We start from the raw sequence: 14,889 nt of genomic DNA on the forward strand, positions 1-14,889 counted from the left end.
TCAAAAGCTAGATTACTTTAGGGCGCTACAGGGCTACAGATCAAATTAAATATTTCAGAGACAAAAGCAGTCGAATCAAAAATGAGGAAGGCCTAGTGCTAGAGGTCTCGAACCAAAAAATATTGTAGGTTTTACCCAGATTTCTGATGTGAATTGATTGTAGGTACTCATTCTCATGCACGCGTGGTACTCTTATTATTGTCCGGATTTTCTGCATCTGCTGCGTCTCTGTTCAAATATTTTTGTTTCACTACTCTATGGATAGTTACATTCTAGTTACACTACTTCTCTCTCTCTCTCTCTCTCTCTCTCTCTCTCTCTCTCTCTCTCTCTCTCTCTCTCTCTCTCTCTCTCTCTCATACACACACACACATGTTCTAGGGCACACTCATTATCTTTAGTTTTTAAGGTGTTGCATTGGCCTCCGATATCGTCTAATTTTAATAGTTTTATAATAACTAGCACTAGAGAAGTGTTGCTGATACAATGTGTTGACTACGAATCACTGTCAGCCAAACATTTTTATATTAGTACACGCGGTCCGTTGAAGATAAACTCCCATATATATATATATATATATATATATATATATATATATATATATATATATATATATATATATATATATATATATATATATATATATATATATATATATATAATGCACTTGATAGCCAGTGTCGTAACGAATTTCTTTAAATAAAAGTATTTTCGAAAATGTTATATTGTGTATTGACAAATATTTACATTTTGATATACACGATAAAGATTTGTTTTTGTATTCAACCAAAACTAACTTAGCAGGCTGCCCCAACCCAATTATGCCAGCCCGTCCTCCTGAAATATGATAGTACTTATAGTCACTATTTGGTCAAAAGTTCCAATGTTTAAGGAGGGACCACCAGTAAGCCACATTTTGTACTATTAATTTTAAAGTCTGGAAAACTAAAAACCAAACTTAAATATTTCTAGGCTTAGTATAGCACATATATGTATTATATTAGGCTAAGGTTCCTGATCAACCAGGCTGTGAGTTATACGTCAGGCTGCGAGCAGCCGCGTCCAATAGCCTGGTTGACTAGGCAGCAACGATGAGGCCTGGTCGAGGACCGGGCCGTGGGGACGCTAAGCCCCGAAATCATCGCAAGGTAACCGCAAGGTAAGGTAGTGTGTATTATGTCTAGGATTGCTAGGACATGTTCGGTTAGGCTAGATCTTATATTTATGTTACGGTTAAAAAAAAGAGTCTGTTTTGTCCAAATTCAGTAACACAAAAGTCAACTTTCTGGTCGTCCGTCACTACATATTGGTACAAAACTCTCCACCAAATAATTACTGTAAGTATGTTCTTTTTAAGAGGATTGGCTGATATATGCCTACGTTACAAAACTTTAGCAAGCGTAGGTAAAACTGGACCCCTAGTAAGTTACAGTAATTGATATTGTCAATATAATATTTCATGGAAATCTTACATTTGTTTGCAGAGGTGTGAGGACATAATAATGCGTATATATATATATATATATATATATATATATATATATATATATATATATATATATATATATATATATATATATATATATATATATATATATATAATATATATATATATATATATATATATATATTTGGTAGCAGTCTTTCTTGTAAACATATGTTGTTGAATATGATCAAAAAGGTAAGATTAATGATTCTAACACGAGTCTTTTCAATATTTCTTATGTTTTTCTTCACTGTCGAGGGAAGTTTAAAAATTAACTCTCCAAAGTTCATTTTCACACCTTATTATGATTTTATTTTAGACCATAAAAATTGTGAAAATGAATTTTGGTGAGTTAATTTTTCAACTTCCCTCGACAGTGAAGAAAAACATAAGAAATATTGAAAAGACTCGTGTTAGAATCATTAATCTTATCCCTTCGGTCATATTCAACAACATATGTTTACAAGAAAGACAGAACTACATCGCTGGGCCTAATGGACAGTTTTACCTAATCTTTTATTTTTTTATCTTACGTCTCTGCATAAATTTGTATCCACTTAATGAGATTAACATTATATTTAGTAGATTAATTACTAATTTGATTAAGGATAGTATTACGTTAGCTGGAGTTTAGGAATTCTAAGCATACTCAGGTTAGATCAGGTTGCTTTGTTAGTTTGTCTTAGTTTAAATAAATTTCCTTATCATATATATTAAACTGGACAAATCTGTCATTCCAAAAGTAAGCATTTTAGAAAAAATGACTTATAAGGAAAATGCTATTTTCTAGACACACCCTGGCTATTAACAAGAATTATATATACATATATATATATATATATATATATATATATATATATATATATATATATATATATATATATATATATATATATATAGAAGTTTTGGTCCTATATGTTAAACTATACTGATCTAGGTCATGTTATATGGAGATAGACAGCATGTTCCCCTTTATGTAGGCAAAGTAATTCTAGGTCCCTAGCATTTAATTATATGGCATTTAGGGTTATCTATACTATACAGAATTTTGTAAAAAAAAATAATAATAATATTGAATAAGGTTAGGAGTTTGCTTCTTTAAAGACCTGTTGAGTGGGAGCTACAAGTATCTTGTTGGGCTCCCACACGTTACCTTAATACATTGTCTTTGTTGATATATTTACAACTAGACAACAACAAAAATTATTTGTTGGTTTAAAAAAGCATCGATGGCACTCTTTGTCTAAGAGTCCAAGGTCTAAAACCATTTATTAATTGTTGATGCACAAGCAGTAACTACTTTGTTGAAGCTCAAACATGCAAGTATCTTGCCTTTGATGATATTATTTTTGTAGGCAACCAAGCATTATCTTTGTTGATGATACTGGAATGTCCTCACTTCTTTCTTGACTCATTTGTTATTTGTTCAAAGTGTGGCGGGCTCATGTTATTCCCGCGTGTCCCCCGCCTTTGACATAGAGGAGGCTCTCTCTTCTGCCATTCCATACCATATTCCTCGCTACTTTTAATTGGGAATTTAGTTAATAAATTCCGTGTAAACTGTGACAAATGCTAGGCCTTTCGTGCCTCAAGCCTGAGACAATCATTCAACTTCTTACGTCTGGCGACGACACTGTTTGCTGCCCCACCGTCATGCCTAACTTGTCTTATGCTACTTGGTTGTTTATGCCTCCCACATCATGCCTTCTTCAATCTGTTTTCGAGAAAACTACATATACCTGGTAAATATCACTATATAGTATGCAGAAACTCAGATGAAAGTGTATAAATTATTGTCCAGTCGGAATTGTATCGCCTGACCTCCAGAACTGTTTAAACTGTTATCTTGGTATATTTACATTGCCTAAAATGTTATTCATACAAGTTACATATAATTAACCTTGTTAATTTGACAACGAGTTTACAGCTTTATGATACTCGGATTGACAGGACTAAATTTTTGCCGTAATTTTTATTTACTTTAAATGCTGAAAATGGTATAACATGATGTCTTATGCATATATTGGTTTACTACTGATGTGGGATTACAGCTCGTCCTTATAAACAATGGCCAAATGATCGTTAATCCAGCCTCCAAACCCCCCTATTGTTTTTAATGAAAAACACTTTGCAAACTATTCACACAACCTCTCCTCGGGTCAGGCTCGTTAAAGCGGCAGCCGTCCCCAAGACTCGTTCATAAATTTTAACGTACTGTGTATTAAAAAAATATATGTTTGTTCTCATATATAAATTAATATTACCATACATTAAATTTCTATGCATAATTAGGCCTAGTATGGGTTAGGTTAGGTGTTTAGTCTCTATTGGTGATTATTTGTATTTGAAGTCCGTGGGTTGCGATTCAAACTGTGGACGTGAGCGAAACACTCTTCGAGAAATTTGAACTTTCCTCGAACAGTGCTTCACTTCGCTTCGAAACTCAGTAAATGCTTTGCCCAAGTATTACATATACAAATTACTACCAACACACTCTAAACACCTGACTGAGTCCTTGGTCTACCTACACACAAGATTGTAATATACCTTAATATTAATTTACGTTCAAGATTTGTTTTCACATTACTTTAAAATTTAAGAATGTGTTTTTGGGGTCAGCCGCAGCCTGGTCGAGCACAGCATGAGGATGGGTTAGAAGGTTGATTCCGGGAAATGATCATCGAGAAATGAGATTACACTGTAAGTTGCACTGAAACACATGTAACGGAAACATACTCGCGACCGACCACCAGAGATGCAGGAATGACTTTCGATAACCAGAAATAAAATGAAATGTATATGGATATTCTCCTTGCTCTGCACTTTGAAGCTCGCTTGACAAGTGTCCGTAGCACCTTAACGCTGATAGTTTATTTCTTTTCCTGGCTCTAGAACAGCTGTACAGACTTGAATTAGAATAAATAGATAGATAACACTAGATTGTTACTCTAACCAAACTTGAGGTATGGGAGTAAATTACATTTAACGATTCGAATTATGTCAGGCGGTCATCGAGTCTGCCAGGCACAGGGACTGTGACAATAAACTTTAATAAATTAATTGTTGGCAGCTCACTAATTCTTAAAATCCTTTGAATTAAATTTTTTAGACAATTTAAATTATGATAGCTCATCTGCTTGGTGTAGAAATTCAGTAAAACATCGGTAGATAAATGTATATGGTCGTGTACCGGAATGGTCCCTTGTAATTGTGTGATCCACTACACAAGGAAGTGAGGTCACGGACGCAGGTTCGGTTAAGACTTATAAACTGTTCGAGGATAATTAAGGCCATCATACTTGTTTTTGACCAACCAACAAGTATATTTTACCTCTGAACATAACCCAGGACTAAAGTGAACAAGTACTCGGTGTATACACTCAAGTGTACGGTTCAGGAAGTCCTAACAGAATGTGAAGCAGAGTGTTTTTTAGCAAGATGCACTCAGAGTACCACAAGTGTCCGGTGAGTACACTACCCTATCATAAACATTGTTAATTACAAGGGGAAATTGTGGCCATTTTTGGAGATGAACGTTCTACAGGATTACATCAATATACTTTGATATCAAACTTTCGTAAATGACGACTGTATGTTAGGTCATTTATATTAATGGTCGTGTATAGGCTTCCACACTATGTCACCTTTTCGTCATTGTCCATGCATAGGATGGGGCGCGGCGTCTATAATATTTTGAACTGAATTCAACTCTCAGACAGACATTTAACCGTATATTGGCTGCTAAGGTTTATAAATGTTGTATAATAATTCAATATATGCCGGTAACCACGTTTATTAAATTAGCAGTTGTGGTAACTAAGCCTATCTTATAAATTCTTTACACCAACAAGAGCAAATTTCTGCATACCAAATTACCTTGTAGGAAGAGCATATGGAGAGAGACGCCCGTGTAATTGAGCAGTTTAAGAGTTAAGCGATTTATCGGTCACGCTTCTTCTGTTATAATGGTAAATAACATTTTTGTCTAATGTTTACATTATTATACATTCATACCCACCAATGGGTAATAAGGGAAGGTTACAGAGGCCCATATACAATGAGTTCACGAACTGGACCCCAATTAGAAAAACAAGTTAGTGATGATTAGTTAAAATAGTTTGGATTTGCATCAGTTGGTAGTGAAAACACGGTGTGATATTTATAATAAACTGTTGTTATTTAACTGAAATATGGGATGCGAGAGGTCGTTGTGCAGCTCATTCTTTAGACGCACCTCCGTAAAAATTGCAGTAGATTAGCCTATGTAAAAGCGTCAAAGCCTAGCCTATACCCACCTGACCTATCGGAGCCGATACTCATTAGTCCCATAAAGCGTCAATAATAAGTGAGTTTTAATTTCCTAAACCATTGCAATTTTTACGCCGGGATGGCTTGCGTAAAAACAGTAGTGTGTTTAGTAATTGGACGGGATTTTAATGTCGGGAATGAAGTAGTTCATTGCAGGCGATGAGTCACAATAACGTGGCTAAAGTATGTTGACCAGACTACACACTAGAAGGTGAAGGGACGACGACGTTTCGGTCCGTCCTGGACTATTCTCAAGTCGATTGTGAACTTGAGAATGGTCCAGGACGGACCGAAACGTCGTCGTTCCTTCACCTTCTAGTGTGTGGTCTGGTTAAGTAGTTCATTGATATTGTTATTATATTACATTCATCAACCATATATGTCGTACTGGCTTAGTACTTTCTCGTAATAATTACATTACTTCTTATTATATTCTTGTTACCACATATATTCATATTGTTTTTTAATTAGTGAATTTTTTAAATTTTAGGGTATTTATAAATTAAATTGTTACTTTTGTGTTTACTGGTGTAGGTATTTTATTCCTACTGTACAGTATTTATAATTATCATCATCATAGAAATTACAGATCAATAAACACTAACCAGAAGGTAAGGGTTAAAGTGATACTGAAATTCATATAAAGACAAAATAAATACAAAATTTTGGGAATACACATTAAAGTTATTGTAGACCCAAGGAATAAAATTATTAGACTGGTTTCATTTTAAGTGTCCAAAAGTGAGCATATATAATTGCTCTAATACGTCCCCCACCTCACACACACACACACACACACACACTCACGTAGGTACGTGGCTTGTGGCCTAATGGACAGGGTTCGAGTCCAAGCAGAGCCAGAAACCAAAGGGCAGTTTCTTTCCTCTGATGCCTCTATTCACTTAGCAGTAAAATAGGTACCTGGGAGTTAGACCTGTGAATTTGCATGAGTGTAAGAGTGTGTGTGTACTCGCCTAGTTGTGCTTGCAGAGTCGAGTATCTGTTCATGAGCTCCGCCTTTCGACCATCATTAGTTCAGTGACTCTTTATGCTCCTTCTTATCATATTTATATTTAAAACTCTGTATCGAATTAGATTCGACAACATATTTATCTAGTCCGTTCCATTTATTTACGACTCTGTGAAATTGTTTTTTTTTTCTGACGCCTCAATGACTCGTCTGTGTTTCCAGTTTCCAATTATGTCCTCTCGCTCTACTGTTCTTTAATTTAAACATTTCTTCTATATCTACTTTGTCAGTCCACCCTTGGTATCTTGTACGTCGCTATTATGTCTGCCCCATTCCTTCTTTCCTGCCGCATAGTGAGGACCAGCTCCGTCAGTGTTTCTTCATAGCTCAGTCCCATTAGCTCCGGAACGTTCAGAAGGGATCTTTGTCTGAGTTTCCAAAAGGAAACTGGAAAACGTTTCGGACGTTTACCCGTACGGCAGCTGCAGCCGTCGGTGTCCTGCTGATATATAATTCAGCAGAACACTGCACATATGTGCATCACAAAAGGGAGGGAGGGAGCCGGTCGCCGGAGCGGACAGCACGCTGGACTTGTGATCCTGTGGTCCTGGGTTCGATCCCAGGCGCCGGCGAGAAACATTGGGCAGAGTTTCTTTCACCCTATGCCCCTGTTACCTAGCAGTAAAATAGGTACCTGGGTGTTAGTCAGCTGTCACGAGCTGCTTCCTGAGGGTGGAGGCCTGGTCGAGGACCGGGCCGCGGGGACACTAAAAAGCCTCAAAATCATCTCAAGATAACCTCAAGATCACATATATTTACCTGAGGGCCACTAACCCCTCAGTGGCCTCGATGAGGACAGGAAGCCGGCTGCTTGTCGAAGGTAAAGCTTATTTGCCTTGATCTTTTCTAGGTATATTTTAAAACTCAATACAGATTTGGCAGTTACGGCTACGGCGGGTAGGCGGTTCCATGGGTTGATAACCCTGTGTATATGTACCTCTAGTGGCTAGATCTCGAGTTAGTCGAATTAGATCTCGACCTCCGAAGTCTTTCTCTTTTACAGAAGTTGGAAGTTGCCTTCCCTTCACCCTGTACTGTATTTGAGGTCTTCTTGCTCCAACCTCTATCCTCATAACATTGCACTTGTCAGGGCTAAAACCTAGTAGCCATTTAAGAACATATGTATAAAGGTAACTGCAGGGGGCCTATTGGCCCATATGAGGCTGCTCTTATTTATAACCACCTAATCCCACTCATATACATTCTTCATTGGTTTGGTCAACATTCTTCTTACTCTTAACCCCCCCCCCCCCCCACACACACACACACACATGGTGGTGGCTGAATGGACAGCAACATAGACTCGTGGACCTAGGGCCCGGGGTTCGATCCCCAAGCACCGCCGGAAAAACAAATTGGGCAGAGTTTCCTTCACCATGATGCTCCTGATACCTAGCAGTAAATAGGTACAAGGGAGTCTTGTGTTGATATTTTTAATACCCTATTAATATCCCCCATTGTTATGCCCATTCATCCACTTGCACACCTCTATCATGTCACCCGTAATTCTTCGCCTTTCTAGAGAATGTAATTTGAGCTTTGTCAATCTTTCTTCATATGACAGGTTTCTAATTTGAGGGATTAACTTCATCCTACGCTGGACGCGTTCAGCCCCAATACCATGAGCCACTATCTTTTTAATCCGTCTTTCATGTGGCACTGTGTCAAAAGCTTTGCTAAAGTCAAGGTACACAATATTACAAACCTTACCACTCTAGACGGTTAGAACACGTTGAGTGAGAAGGTGGTGGTGGAGGCCAAAACCGTCAGTAGTTTCAAAGCGTTAAATGACAGAGTACTGGGAAGACGGGACACCACGAGCGTAGCTCTCATCCTGTAACTACACTTAGATAATTGCACAAAGGGGGTATCGCAACTTAGTGGTCAGGGTCCGCAATTCATGTTCCATGGACTGGAGTTTGATTCCCGGCCGAGGCAGAAACAATTTGACGTGATTCCTAGGCTCAACTAGCAGTAAATGGGTACCCGAGAGGTAGCACTGTTGTACTCACCTAGTTGTGTCTGTGGCGGTTGAGAAAGTTGAGCTACATCCTGTGTGTACTCGCCTAATTGTGCTTGCGGGGTTGAGCTCTGGCTCTTTGGTCCCGCCTCTCAACCGTCAATCAACAGGTAGTGTGTGTGTGTACTCACCTAATTGTACTCGCCTAATTGTGCTTGCGGGGGCTGAGCTTTGGCTCTTTGGTCCCGCCTCTCAACTGTCAATCACCTGGTGTACAGATTCCTGAGCCTACTGGGCTCTATCATATCTACACTTGAAACTGTGTATGGAGTCAGCCTCCACCACATCACTGCCTAGTGCATTCCTTTTATTAACTACTGACACTGAAAAAATTCTTTCTAACGTCTCTGTGGCTCATCTGGGTACTAAGTTTCCACCTGTGTCCCCTTGTTTGTGTCCCACCCGTGCTGAAGAGTTTGTCTTTGTCCACCCTGTCAATTCCCCTGAGAATTTTGTAGGGGGTTATCATGTCTCCCCTTACTCTTCTGTTTTCCCAGGGATGTGAGGTTCAGCTTCTTTAGCCTTTCCTCGTAGCTCATTCCTCTCAGTTCCGGGACGCGCCTGATGGCATACCGCTGGATCTTCTCTAACTTTGTCTTGTGTTTGATTAGGTATGGACTCCACACTGAAGCTGCATACTCCAGGATTGGTCTGACATAAGTGGTATACAAGGTCCTGAACGATTCCTTACAGAAGTTTCTAAAGGCAGTTCTTATGTTGGCCAGTCTAGCATATGCCGCTGATGATATCCTTTTGATGTGGGCCTCTGGGGGCAGGTTCGGTGTGATCCGGGGTGTCAACCCCAGATCTTTCTCTCTATTTGACTCTTGCAGGATTTCACCTCCCAGATGATACCTTGTGTTCAGCCTCCTGCTCCCTTCGCCTAATTTCATTACCTTACACTTCCCTGAGTTGAACTTTAGCAGTCATTTTCTAGACCATTCCTCCAGTTTGTCCAGGTCATCCTGTAGTCTCTGTCTATCTTCATCCGTCTTGATTCTTCTCATAATTTTTGCATCAGCAAACATTGAGAGGAACGAGTCTATACCAAATTTGTGTGTGTGTGTGTGTGTGAGAGAAATATATAGTAAATATCATAAATAAAATGGGTCGGGATTCATTCGTTATGCAATTGACGGTTAGAAAGGCACGAATAGGTAAATATGCACACTCACTCACTCACATACTGAAGTAATACTAAAGTCTTACAAAGGGATCTACTTGAACTTCACGAATAGTCAGAACACTGGCAAATGCTTTTTAATTAATACTGAAAAATGCAAGACCTTGCATGTAGGGCCTAAGTGCACATGACGACTATCAAATCGACAACACTGCCATGCAGGAGATTGATGAAGAAAAGGACATAGGAGTCAGTATCCACCAGTCGTTGAAAAATCTCATAAATGGGAGCTGCAGTAAAAACACTAGAAATAGTCACACGAACCTTTGACTTCAAGGAAAGAGGTTATTAAAGAGAAGTCATTAAATGTACGTTTCTGATGCCCACTCATTTGAACTATTGTAACTACATATGGAGATCTTGCCTTCAAAAGTGCATATCTGCTTTAGATCAAATTCAACAGAGCGACAAAAATTGTCCTAGAGTTAAGTCGACTCTCGTACAAGGAAAGAGTAAATGCCACCGGACTATCAAGACTGTAAGCTAGACATTACGGGGCTGACCTCAAGACGAAATACTGAACAAGTTGGAGGATATTAATCCAGACTACTACTTCAACAGGTCATGTTGTTGTTTTAGATTCAGCTACTCTGTATAAAATTTCCATGTAGCACGGGCTATAGTGATCCCGTAATTGAGTTCGGTTATCCGCGGTAACCTTGTTACTGAGATATCTGGGTCAAAGTTTTAAAGGAAGAACAAACGAAATGTTTGTTCTTGTAAATGGTCGGGAAAAAGAACAGAAATGCTTGACTAATCTGTAGAATTTCAAATTAAATTCTTAGTCTCTCTTTGAGAGGATTTCTAATGCTAAAGATTAACTTGGTAGTTATAATGTTCTCTGTATTCTCATGAGAAGTCACATATAATTAATAATACATAGCATGATGCCCAAAACTGTAGTGAATAATCAAAGTGTTCTCTCACAAACAATAAATTTACCAGAACATCATCGTCTCTCTATAGTGCTCTTGAAGGGGACAAAGTCGGCGGCTTGTCCAAATTCATTTTCCTTCCTCTACTTCTTATGCCGGAGTTTTTTCCAGATGAATTTTAAAGTGAAGTAACGTCTTGGCATTTATGGTTAAGGCGGGTAGGAAATTCCATGGGTTTATTAAGGTATGGGTTAAGAAGCATCTGATTTTTGTCGTACATTGTGAACGTGATGCTTTTGCCTTTTGCAAGCATTTGATATAACCTTTTTTTAAGAAAATGGTCTTCCAATCTGTTCAGCATTTTAAAGGTCTGGATTAGCTCAGCACCAGTCATATCTAGTTTGTAGTGTTATACTCCTGAGGCCCTCAACTGGTCCTGGTGTGAGAGTTGACTTAACACTTCGGTGATTTTTGTCGCTGTGTTGAACTTTTCTCCCACAGTAGATGTCTTTTTTGAAGGTGGGGGGGGGGGATCTCCTTGCTTGGATATAGTGAACCAGGCGGGGCCGCACCAGAGACTTTCTACTGAATAACCAATTTATTTTCTTTGAGATTAAGTTTTTTTTATTATTTCTGATGTTTAGCTGGCTTATTTTTATTGCTGTCTTCGTTAAACATTCATTTCCGCACATTTCAAACACTAGTGCATTGTCATTTCGGTTTGATATCCTTACTAATTATGATGCCCAGATTCATTTTAAAATTTGATATTACAATTTCACTTGTCTAGTTTATGTAATTAATAATATAATTTGTTTTGTCGAGGACAGGCAGCCTGTATGTGTGTGTGAGGGGGGTGAAGAAGGGGTGGTGCTGCCACTCACTGGGAAGCAACCAAGTCTGATAAATAGAGTCGTGCATCACCACTACAATTTTGTCCCCATTTCCTCGGAGACACTTGGTGCCTGGGGTCAAAGTGCCAGTAGTTTTGTGAAGGAAATGGGCTCTAAGCTAATTGAAACAACAAGAAGATTAAGGACTTGCCCGAAACGCTATGCGTGCTAGTGGCTGAACAAGAATGTAAAGAGACCCTAGAGCCGCCAGCTCCTCTCCCAGCGTCTTACCCAGAGGGTCCCTACAAACATATCTACAAGTGGTACTCCTATATAAATTCCTGTGAAAAAATATATGTGGGTTAGGGGGGGTACGACATGGGCTGGAAGAAGGGGGGACCTCTTCCTCACATTAGGTTTATATCGCGGTCTCTCCCAAGGTTGAATTACTGACCTTTCCCAGGATAGTTGACTAACTCCCGGGTACCTATTTACTGCTAGGTGAACAGAGGCATAAAGTGAGGAAACATGGCCCAACCTGGTGTTCCCACCTGTGAGTCAAGAATGAATCTAACTGTACAATATATCTTTAATTTTTTTCTTGGCTTAGAATCCTGATGCAATTTACTTACAAATGTTCCCACTATTCCATATATGGTTACCCTACATTTCTTGTTCAGTATCCACACCCCTAATCCAATTTGAGATTTCTTCCAACATCATGCATCTCTTTGTCAATCTCTAAAGTGGAACAGTATAAATTGCCTTAATAAAGTGACACAGTAGAGGATGCGTGATTACTCAGTCAAATCAATTTAGTACCTTTGAGTTTGGCCAGTACCTAGTAGTCACAATGTGGACAGCCTTGCTCTTGGGACCACAATAAGCCTAACAGACATTTTCTTGACAATGGAATTCCATACCATAAAATATCCTAATCTTTACATCTGTCTACTTCAATAGTAATGATAAAAAAACGCAGTAAATTTATCAAAAGTGATCATCCTTTTGTAAAGCCATATTGAGGTGACACGCACCACTTTCCTTGGTATCCCTGCTCCGTGTCCCAACTTGGATTCCCTCACAACTTACACTTTGGGAAGCACATACAGACTTTTTACTTGTCATGTTAAATACAGTACGACTGTATTATTATTATTATATATTATTGAAGTACTGTTCAAAAAGTGAATACAAAGGTATAGGAAAAAACTTTGCTAGCAAGAAAGCAATTGAGATTTAAATCTTGGAAAATCCTGCTTATCAGATCATACTTTTGATTATTACTTAAATTATTCGAGATAAACAGATTGATGGATTGCATAAATTAATTCAGTATAGAACTTTAAAATGGCTTGGATAAGAGATTTATTTTGTCTGAGATATGAGAGAGAAATGAGCACACGAGGAAAATGTTAATATGGGAGAATGTCACATGGGGGTTATACAAGGATCAGTACTGACACCACTAATGTTCCTAATTTGCATATATGATTTATCAGAAGGCATGAATAATTACAATATATGAATATGGTGGAGAAAAAGTTGGGTAAACATTAAATGCACTGAAATTAAAATATCTAACACCACCAACCCAGAAATAAGTGTTGACAGAAAACTAAAGAAAATAAAGAACTGTGTAATTTTTGAAGGGATACAATTTATGCAGAATAACAGAAGAGGAGGGGGTGGCAATTCTAATCAAAAGGTCACATGCATGCTATAGAGGTGGAGGTACCACACACCCACCCTTTTCGTGTTTTATGAACTTTTTGGTCATGTATCTATGCATCATTACAAATCCCAAGTATCATGTACAACATTTTATTATGTGCTGTTTAGTTCAGTCGACTTTTGGAGGTCTCAGGAATGTGTGTCTTTCCCATATATGATTTGTGTGTTTTTTGTAAGAATATACATCCTCTGCACAGACTAGGGGCCACCTTTACTGGGAACTAGTGCACCTAAGAGGAGTAAATAAGAGTTCTGTTGGCATAGATGAAGGATTCTTCTTATGAACAGAACGATGAGAAACAATGGATGATGTGGACTGTGGCAATATCTCAGGATGGGGAAGGGTGACAAGTGGAGTATCAAAAAGCTCAGTACTGACACCTATTATTATGTTCATTGTGAACTAAAATCATTTGCCAGAGTGCAAAACTACATGAATATATTTGAAGATGAATCATTTTCATCCTGGGAATCATTTTGAACCAATATGTGTGTGGGACATAGTTCAGAAAGAATTTAACACAAAGTGAATGTATGGCCTTGTAAATTCAATTCAGTATAGGCACTTGCCATGTTGTTGAAATGGGTCATATCAATCACAGAACCCCTGGGAACTACCAGCAGTGTGGGGAAAACTTGGAGATACTAAATGAAGAATGAATCCTAGGAAGAACTGTAAAAGTAGCATGTTGCCGGAGGTTCACGTAAGTGTCAAGGTGAGGAAGCATATGCAGTACAGTATACTGGTGGTAAAAATGTCAGAATAATATTGGCCGAGACAATGATAAAGCTGTTATCAAATCTCTAAGATCAAAATTGGAATATGCAACTTTAGAGTGGTGCTGAAATTGAACAAAAATGTAAATAATGGGACAAAATAACCACCAATAAAATACTATATGGCAAGAGAAGGTGGATATGCACATCTTACAACTAGCAGTGGGTAAAAGCAGAGGACACAAATTTTACTTAAGGAAACAGACAACAGAAACTAAACTCTTCTTTAGCAACTTGGTAGTATATACATTAAATGGAATGAACATAACTCTGCAGTAAACTGTAAAGAAATTGTAGAATTTAAAGTTAAATATGATAAATTGTGTAAGCAAATCTCAACCATAAGCATAACTCTTTGCATGTTATTACAATAGGGTAATTACATGAGCACAAAAGCAGACTAGATGCATAGCGTTGGCATTTTCACATCTGTACACACATATTAACAGAATAGAGGACAGTGACACACACAATTGGCATTGTACACACATGTGCAGGCAGGACAAGACAGTACTGTCATAGGTGTGGTGTGGATGATAAGAGCATCACTTGGTTAGCATGCATTCAATCCCTAATCGTCAAAGTGGTTGGGCACCATTCCACCCCCTCTCCCCATCCCATCCCAAATCCTTATCCTGAACCC

General features: G+C 38.3%; 1 protein-coding gene across 1 annotated transcript in view; it reads left to right on the forward strand.

Annotated features, from left to right (window-relative positions):
• LOC123768822 (uncharacterized) overlaps positions 1-2,571 on the forward strand; it is a 62,349-nt gene extending 59,778 nt beyond the window's left edge. Inside the window, 1 exon segment of the mRNA XM_069316187.1 lies at positions 1-2,571. This exon segment is cut by the window's left edge and continues 2,487 nt beyond it. The gene's annotated coding sequence lies outside the window, so the exon portion shown is untranslated.
• Positions 2,572-14,889: the final 12,318 nt, after the last annotated feature.

Source organism: Procambarus clarkii, chromosome 83 (assembly GCF_040958095.1).
Source record: "Procambarus clarkii isolate CNS0578487 chromosome 83, FALCON_Pclarkii_2.0, whole genome shotgun sequence".
Classification (NCBI taxonomy): Eukaryota; Metazoa; Arthropoda; class Malacostraca; order Decapoda; family Cambaridae; genus Procambarus; species Procambarus clarkii.